This window comes from Oncorhynchus mykiss, chromosome 8, assembly GCF_057628025.1.
Source record: "Oncorhynchus mykiss isolate SJ-2025 chromosome 8, ASM5762802v1, whole genome shotgun sequence".
Lineage (NCBI taxonomy): Eukaryota > Metazoa > Chordata > Actinopteri > Salmoniformes > Salmonidae > Oncorhynchus > Oncorhynchus mykiss.
In genome coordinates this window covers 89,569,038-89,577,500 of record NC_143029.1, presented here as the reverse complement: position 1 = coordinate 89,577,500, position 8,463 = coordinate 89,569,038, and the positions used below count along the sequence as shown (strand labels likewise).

General features: G+C 43.5%; 1 pseudogene across 1 annotated transcript in view; it reads right to left on the bottom strand.

Annotated features, from left to right (window-relative positions):
- The window catches only part of LOC110530822 (receptor-type tyrosine-protein phosphatase mu-like), a 583,690-nt pseudogene that overhangs the window by 125,130 nt on the left and 450,097 nt on the right, over nucleotides 1-8,463 (bottom strand). The window lies entirely within an intron of this gene.

The following is an 8,463-nucleotide window of genomic DNA, read 5'->3' as shown; positions in this document are numbered from 1 at the left end:
GGTTCCAATATCCATACTATCATACTACCACTTGAAGCAGGTAGGCCATGAGGTGTACGTACATTCTAAGTGGTATGTTAGTGTGGATATTGGTGCGTAGCTGTGACATGGTAGAGTTGCAGTATGAGTGAATGTGGTGGCGAGGAGAAGGCTCAGCTCCAACTGTGTATCAACTGGAGAACATTGGGGTTGTGATTGGTCTAATTTTTGTGACTACGCTGTGAGAAGAAGTAGTGCCGAAGGTTCTCACTAATATAAATACATTATTAAAAGAGTACGTTAAAATGTACGTTTTAAAATGTAATTCAATTTTTTGATACACCTCTGAATCCAACCGCTCTCTCATATTGTGGCAGAATGAGGCAGGAGATGTGATGCAGTATGTCCATGACATGAAGGATGTGGGCTACAGCAAAAAAACACAATGGCTGAGGAAGGCAGGCACCATCTGAAGCAACATTACTCAATACAACCAAACAAGAACAACTGAAAAAAAAAACCCAAAAGGAAGTGAGGACATGGGAGACGGAACATGAAAATGCAGTGATGACATCATGCTAGGCTAACGGCATCATGCTAGGCTAACGGCATCATGCTAGGCTAACGGCGTCAAAGGTGGAAACAAGAGGTACGATACCATACAGACGGTAGTGAAATGCTAGCATGTCCACTGGCCATGCAATAATAATTAAAACAATAATAATCATATTGAATGTAGCAGCTCTCTCACTGGTATCTGTGTGTTCCTGCGACATCACCTCCTTCCCCAAACCAAGCCCAAGAACAGGACCAGGGAAGGCTGGCGACTTACCATTTATGGGCACTTTTATAGGAGATACATAAAGAGGGTTAGGTACGAGAACAGAGAGAGGGAAGAGAAAGAGAGGAAGAAGAGAGAAGAGAGGAGAAGAGGGGGTGTAAGCAACAAATCAGCATAAGCACCATTACAGTCACCGGTAGTGTGTTGGGCTACTGTTAGTTAGGTCACAGTCACCGGTAGTGTGTTGGGCTACTGTTAGTTAGGTCACAGTCACCGGTAGTGTGTTGGGCTACTGTTAGTTAGGTCACAGTCACCGGTAGTGTGTTGGGCTACTGTTAGTTAGGTCACAGTCACCGGTAGTGTGTTGAGCTACTGTTAGTTAGGTCACAGTCACCGGTAGTGTGTTGGGCTACTGTTAGTTAGGTCACAGTCACCGGTAGTGCGTTGAACTACTGTTAGTTAGGTCACAGTCACCGGTAGTGTGTTGAGCTACTGTTAGTTAGGTCACAGTCACCGGTAGTGTGTTGAGCTACTGTTAGTTAGGTCACAGTCACCGGTAGTGTGTTGGGCTACTGTTAGTTAGGTCACAGTCACCAGTAGTGCGTTGAACTACTGTTAGTTAGGTCACAGTCACCGGTAGTGTGTTGAGCTACTGTTAGTTAGGTCACAGTCACCGGTAGTGTGTTGCGCTACTGTTAGTTAGGTCACAGTCACCGGTAGTGTGTTGGGCTACTGTTAGTTAGGTCACAGTCACCGATAGTGTGTTGAGCTACTGTTAGTTAGGTCACAGTCACCGGTAGTGTGTTGAGCTACTGTTAGTTAGGTCACAGTCACCGGTAGTGTGTTGAGCTACTGTTAGTTAGGTCACAGTCACCGGTAGTGTGTTGCGCTACTGTTAGTTAGGTCACAGTCACCGGTAGTGCGTTGAACTACTGTTAGTTAGGTCACAGTCACCGGTAGTGTGTTGAGCTACTGTTAGTTAGGTCACAGTCACCGATAGTGTGTTGAGCTACTGTTAGTTAGGTCACAGTCACCGGTAGTGTGTTGAGCTACTGTTAGTTAGGTCACAGTCACCGGTAGTGTGTTGAGCTACTGTTAGTTAGGTCACAGTCACCGGTAGTGTGTTGGGCTACTGTTAGTTAGGTCACAGTCACCGATAGTGTGTTGCGCTACTGTTAGTTAGGTCACAGTCACCGGTAGTGTGTTGAGCTACTGTTAGTTAGGTCACAGTCACCGGTAGTGTGTTGAGCTACTGTTAGTTAGGTCACAGTCACCGGTAGTGTGTTGCGCTACTGTTAGTTAGGTCACAGTCACCGGTAGTGCGTTGAACTACTGTTAGTTAGGTCACAGTCACCGGTAGTGTGTTGAGCTACTGTTAGTTAGGTCACAGTCACCGGTAGTGTGTTGGGCTACTGTTAGTTAGGTCACAGTCACCGGTAGTGTGTTGAGCTACTGTTAGTTAGGTCACAGTCACCGGTAGTGTGTTGAACTACTGTTAGTTAGGTCACAGTCACCAGTAGTGTGTAGAGCTATTGTTAGTTATGTCACAGTCACCGGTAGTGTGTAGAGCTATTGTTAGTTATGTCACAGTCACCGGTAGTGTGTTGGGCTACTGTTAGTTAGGTCACAGTCACCGGTAGTGTGTAGAGCTACTGTTAGTTAGGTCACAGTCACCGGTAGTGTGTTGAGCTACTGTTACAGTCACCGGTAGTGTGTAGGGCTACTGTTAGTTAGGTCACAGTCACCGGTAGTGTGTTGAGCTACTGTTAGTTAGGTCACAGTCACCGGTAGTGTGTTGAGCTACTGTTAGTTAGGTCACAGTCACCGGTAGTGTGTTGGGCTACTGTTAGTTAGGTCACAGTCACCAGTAGTGTGTAGAGCTATTGTTAGTTATGTCACAGTCACCGGTAGTGTGTTGGGCTACTGTTAGTTAGGTCACAGTCACCGGTAGTGTGTTGAACTACTGTTAGTTAGGTCACAGTCACCAGTAGTGTGTAGAGCTATTGTTAGTTATGTCACAGTCACCGGTAGTGTGTAGAGCTATTGTTAGTTATGTCACAGTCACCGGTAGTGTGTTGGGCTACTGTTAGTTAGGTCACAGTCACCGGTAGTGTGTAGAGCTACTGTTAGTTAGGTCACAGTCACCGGTAGTGTGTTGAGCTACTGTTACAGTCACCGGTAGTGTGTAGGGCTACTGTTAGTTAGGTCACAGTCACCGGTAGTGTGTTGAGCTACTGTTAGTTAGGTCACAGTCACCGGTAGTGTGTTGAGCTACTGTTAGTTAGGTCACAGTCACCGGTAGTGTGTTGGGCTACTGTTAGTTAGGTCACAGTCACCAGTAGTGTGTAGAGCTATTGTTAGTTATGTCACAGTCACCGGTAGTGTGTTGGGCTACTGTTAGTTAGGTCACAGTCACCGGTAGTGTGTAGCGCTACTGTTAGTTAGGTCACAGTCACCGGTAGTGTGTTGCGCTACTGTTAGTTAGGTCACAGTCACCAGTAGTGTGTTGAGCTACTGTTAGTTGGGTCACAGTCACCGGTAGTGTGTTGAGCTACTGTTAGTTGGGTCACAGTCACCGGTAGTGTGTTGAGCTACTGTTACAATCACCGGTAGTGTGTTGCGCTACTGTTAGTTAGGTCACAGTCACCGGTAGTGTGTTGAGCTACTGTTAGGTCACAGTCAACGGTAGTGTGTTGGGCTACTGTTACAGTCACCGGTAGTGTGTTGGGCTACTGTTAGTTAGGTCACAGTCACCGATAGTGTGTTGAGCTACTGTTAGTTAGGTCACAGTCACCGGTAGTGTGTTGAGCTACTGTTAGTTAGGTCACAGTCACCGGTAGTGCGTTGGGCTACTGTTAGTTAGGTCACAGTCACCGGTAGTGCGTTGAACTACTGTTAGTTAGGTCACAGTCACCGGTAGTGTGTTGAGCTACTGTTAGTTAGGTCACAGTCACCGGTAGTGTGTTGAGCTACTGTTAGTTAGGTCACAGTCACCGGTAGTGTGTAGAGCTACTGTTAGTTAGGTCACAGTCACCGGTAGTGTGTTGGGCTACTGTTAGTTAGGTCACAGTCACCGGTAGTGTGTTGGGCTACTGTTAGTTAGGTCACAGTCACCGGTAGTGTGTTGGGCTACTGTTAGTTAGGTCACAGTCACCGGTAGTGTGTTGAGCTACTGTTAGTTAGGTCACAGTCACCGGTAGTGTGTTGGGCTACTGTTACAGTCACCGGTAGTGTGTTGGGCTACTGTTAGTTAGGTCACAGCCGTCTGCTGTTTAATCAGTGAGGCCTGGTCAAAGAAAAGTCTATTCTGCTTTATTGGTTGAGAAATTTAGGGCAGGCCATATCAACAGAGCAAGACATACTTAAAAGTACAAAGCACAAACAGAATGGATTTTAAGTGGACATAATGGCTTTCAAGGGGACAGAATGGCTTTCAAGGGGACAGAATCTCTTTCAAGGGGACAGAATGGATTTCAAGGGGACAGAATGGATTTCAAGGGGACAGAATGGATTTCAAGGGGTCAGAAAGGGAAAAAAATAAATAGTTATTGGCCTCACTCCTGAAATTAAATCGTTTTTTAATATTGAAATATTAGTGATTCTAATTTTCAAGTATTTTAAAGGCACATGTTTATCATGTGCTGAACGCATTTAGGGTGACATGATACAAAATAAAGTCTGTGATGAAATGAACAAGATGATATGTGGGGTTTGTACTAATCACTCACATTAAATGATCATCAACTCCCAATATGCTAACTCAAACTGTCACTCCTAAAAACAGATAACCTTTTCCAGCCAGCCTGCCTTGCCTGGCTCTCAACCAGCTAGCGCTAATGGCTACACGCTTCATTACTTCTGAAGCTAACGCTAACTGTCAACACGGTTACCATGACAGGCATTATCTTGGTTTCATGGTAGAATCAGCCTTAAAAGTGGCGTTGTGGAGGTTGAGAAGTAATGTTTTTTTTATGCTTCACTTGAGATATGTGGTAAACATCTAAAACCATGTTGTGTTGCTTATTTGTGTGTGTCCTTGTTGCCTCAGGTCGTTCATTACCACTACTGCCCCACATATAATTGTTGTTATTATCATGTTTTCCCCAAAAGCTATAGCTAGTCAAAAATAAATAGAAGCGCTCTACTTTTCTAGATGGTGCAGTTCAGTGTATATCTCTATACTTCAGGCGTCTCTCGTCCCCCCGTCCCCCCCCCCCCCCTCCATTCCTCTTTCAACAAAGGCTACTAATAATTAATGAGAAAACTAAATGGTTTTATTATTCTATTTTATCATGGAAGAGGAGGAATAAACAGAAGAGTGCATGGCGGCAAAACAACAACACCAAGTAGGTCACTAGCTCTCAGAGCAGTTAGCCAACAGCTAGCTACCAGAGCAGTTAGCCACCAGCTTGCTATCAGAGTAGTTAGCCAACAGCTACTTATCAGAGCAGTTAGCCAACAGCTAGCTATCAGAGCAGTTAGCCAACAGCTAGCTATCAGAGTAGTTAGCCAACAGCTGCTTATCAGAGCAGTTACCCAACAGCTAGCTATCAGAGTAGTTAGCCAACAGCTACTTATCAGAGCAGTTAGCCAACAGCTAGCTATTAGTGTAGTTAGCCAACAGCTAGCTATCAGAGTAGTTAGCCAACAGCTAGCTATCAGAGCAGTTACAGTCAGGCAACAATTAGCTATCAGAGCAGTTTGCCAACAGCAAGCTATCAGAGCAGTTAGACAGTTAGCCAAAAGCTAGCTATCAGAGCAGTTAGACAAAAGCTATCAGAGCAGTTAGCTAACAGCTAGCTATCAGACCAGTTAGCCTACAGTTAGCTATCAGAGCAGTTAGCCAACAGCTAGCTATCAGAGCAGTTAGCCAACAGCTAGCTGTCAGAGCAGTTAGCCAACAGATAGCTATCAGAGCAGATAGCCAACAGCTAGCTATCAGAGCAGTTAGCCAACAGCTAGCTATCAGAGCAGTTAGCCAACAGTTAGCTATCAGAGAAGTTAGACAACAGCTAGCTATCAGAGCAGTTAGCCAACAGCTAGCTATCAGAGCAGTTAGACAACAGTTAGCTATCAGAGCAGTTAGACAGTTAGACAACAGCTAGCTATCAGAGCAGTTAGGCAACAGCTAGGTATCAGAGCAGTTACAGTCAGCTATCATAGCAGTTACAGTTCTCTCTCTGTCCATCTGTTCCCTCTCTTCTTCAACTCTCCCTCTCTTCCCCTCTCTCTTTCCCTCTCTCCCTCCCTCTGTTTATATAAATGGATGATCTCTCTCTTTCTCTCTCTCTGTTTATATAAGTGGTTGATCTCTCTCTCCCTCTGTTTATATAAGTGGTTGATCTCTCTCTCTCTCCCTCTCTCTGTTTATATACGTGGTTGATCTCTCTCTCTCTCTCTCTCTCTCTGTTTATATAAGTGGTTGATCTCTCTCTCGCCCTCTGTTTATATAAGTGGATGATCATTCTCTCTCTCTCTCTGTTTATATAAGTGGTTGATCTCTCTCTCTCTCTGTTGATATCAGTGGTTAATCTCTCTCTCTCTCTCTCTGTTTATATAAGTTGTTGATCTCTCTCTCTCTCTCTCCCTCTGTTTATATAAGTGGTTGATCTCTCTCTCTCTCGCTCTGTTTATACAAGTGGTTGATCTCTCTCTCTCTCTCTCTGTTTATATAAGTGATTGATCGTTTTCTCTCTCTCTCTCTCTGTTTATATAAGTGGTTGATCTCTCTCTCTCTCTCTGTTTATATAAGTGGTTGATCTCTTTCTCTCCCTCTCTGTTTATATAAGTGGCTGATCTCTCTCTCTGTCTCTGTTTATATAAGTGATTGATCTCTTTCTAGCTCTCGCTCTCTCTCTCTCTCTCTGTTTATAGAGGTGGTTGATGTCTCTCTCCCTCTCTCTGTTTATATAAGTGTTTGATCTCTCTCTCTGTTTATATAAGTGGTTGATCGCTCTCTCTCTCTGTTCATATAAGTGATTGATCGCTTTCTATCTCTCTCTCTCTCTCTCTGTTTATATAAGTGGTTGATCTCTCTCTCTCTCTCTCTCTCTCTCTCTCTCTGTTTATATATGTGGTTGATCTCTTTCTCTCCCTCTCTGTTTATATAAGTGGCTGATCTCTCTCTCTGTCTCTGTTTATATAAGTGATTGATCTCTTTCTAGCTCTCGCTAACTCTCTCTCTCTGTTTATAGAGGTGGTTGATGTCTCTCTCCCTCTCTCTGTTTATATAAGTGGTTGATCTCTCTCTCTCTCTCTCTCTCTCTCTCTCTCTCTCTCTGTTTATATAAATGGTTGATCTCTCGCTCTCTCCCTCTCTCTGTTTATATAAGTGGTTGATCTCTCTCTCGCTCTCTGTTTATATAAGTGGTTGATCTCTCTCTCTCTCTCTCTGTTTATTTAAGTGGTTGATCTCTCTCTCTCTCTCTGTCTCTGTTTATATACGTGGTTGATCTCTCTCTCTCTCTCTCTCTGTTTATACAAGTGGTTGATCTCTCTCTCTCTCTCTCTGTTTATATAAGTCGTTGATCTCTGTCTCTCTGTTTATATAAGTGGTTGATCTCTCTCGCTCTCTCTCTCTGTTTATATAAGTCATTGATCTGTCTCTCTCTCTCTGTTTATACAAGTGGTTGATCTCTCTCTCTCTCTCTCTCTCTGTTTATATAAGTGGTTGATCTCTCTCTCTCTCTCTGTTTATATAAGTGGTTGATCTCTCTCTCTCTCTCTCTCTCTGTTTATATAAGTGATTGATCTCTTTCTAGCTCTCTCTCTCTCTCTCTCTCTCTCTCTCTGTTTATAGAGGTGGTTGATCTCTCTCTCCCTCTCTCTGTTTATATAAGTGGTTGATCTCTTTCTCTCTCTCTCTCTGTTTATATAAGTGGTTGATCTCTTTCTCTCTCTCTCTCTGTTTATATAAGTGGTTGATCTTTCTCTCTCTCTCTCTGATGATCTCTCTCTCTCTGTTTATATAAGTGGTTGATCTCTTTCTCTCTCTCTCTGTTTATATAAGTGGTTGATCTCTCTCTCTCTCTCTGTTTATATAAGTGGTTGATCTCTTTCTCTCCCTCTCTGTTTATATAAGTGGCTGATCTCTCTCTCTGTCTCTGTTTATATAAGTGATTGATCTCTTTCTAGCTCTCGCTCTCTCTCTCTCTCTGTTTATAGAGGTGGTTGATGTCTCTCTCCCTCTCTCTGTTTATATAAGTGGTTGATCTCTCTCTCTCTCTCTCTCTCTCTCTCTCTCTCTCTGTTTATATAAGTGGTTGATCTCTCGCTCTCTCCCTCTCTCTGTTTATATAAGTGGTTGATCTCTCTCTCTCTCTCTGTTTATATAAGTGGTTGATCTCTCTCTCTCTCTCTCTCTCTGTATATATAAGTGGTTGATCTCTCTCTCTCTCTGTCTCTGTTTATATAAGTGGTTGATATCTCTCTCTAGCCCTCTCTCTCTGTTTATATAAGTGGATGATCTCTCTCTCTCTGTTTATTTAAGTGGTTGATCTCTCTCTCTCTCTCTGTCTCTGTTTATATACGTGGTTGATCTCTCTCTCTCTCTCTCTCTGTTTATACAAGTGGTTGATCTCTCTCTCTCTTTCTGTTTATATAAGTCGTTGATCTCTCTCTCTCTGTTTATATAAGTGGTTGATCTCTCTCTCTCTCTCTCTCTCTCTGTTTATAAAAGTCATTGATCTGTCTCTCTCTCTCTG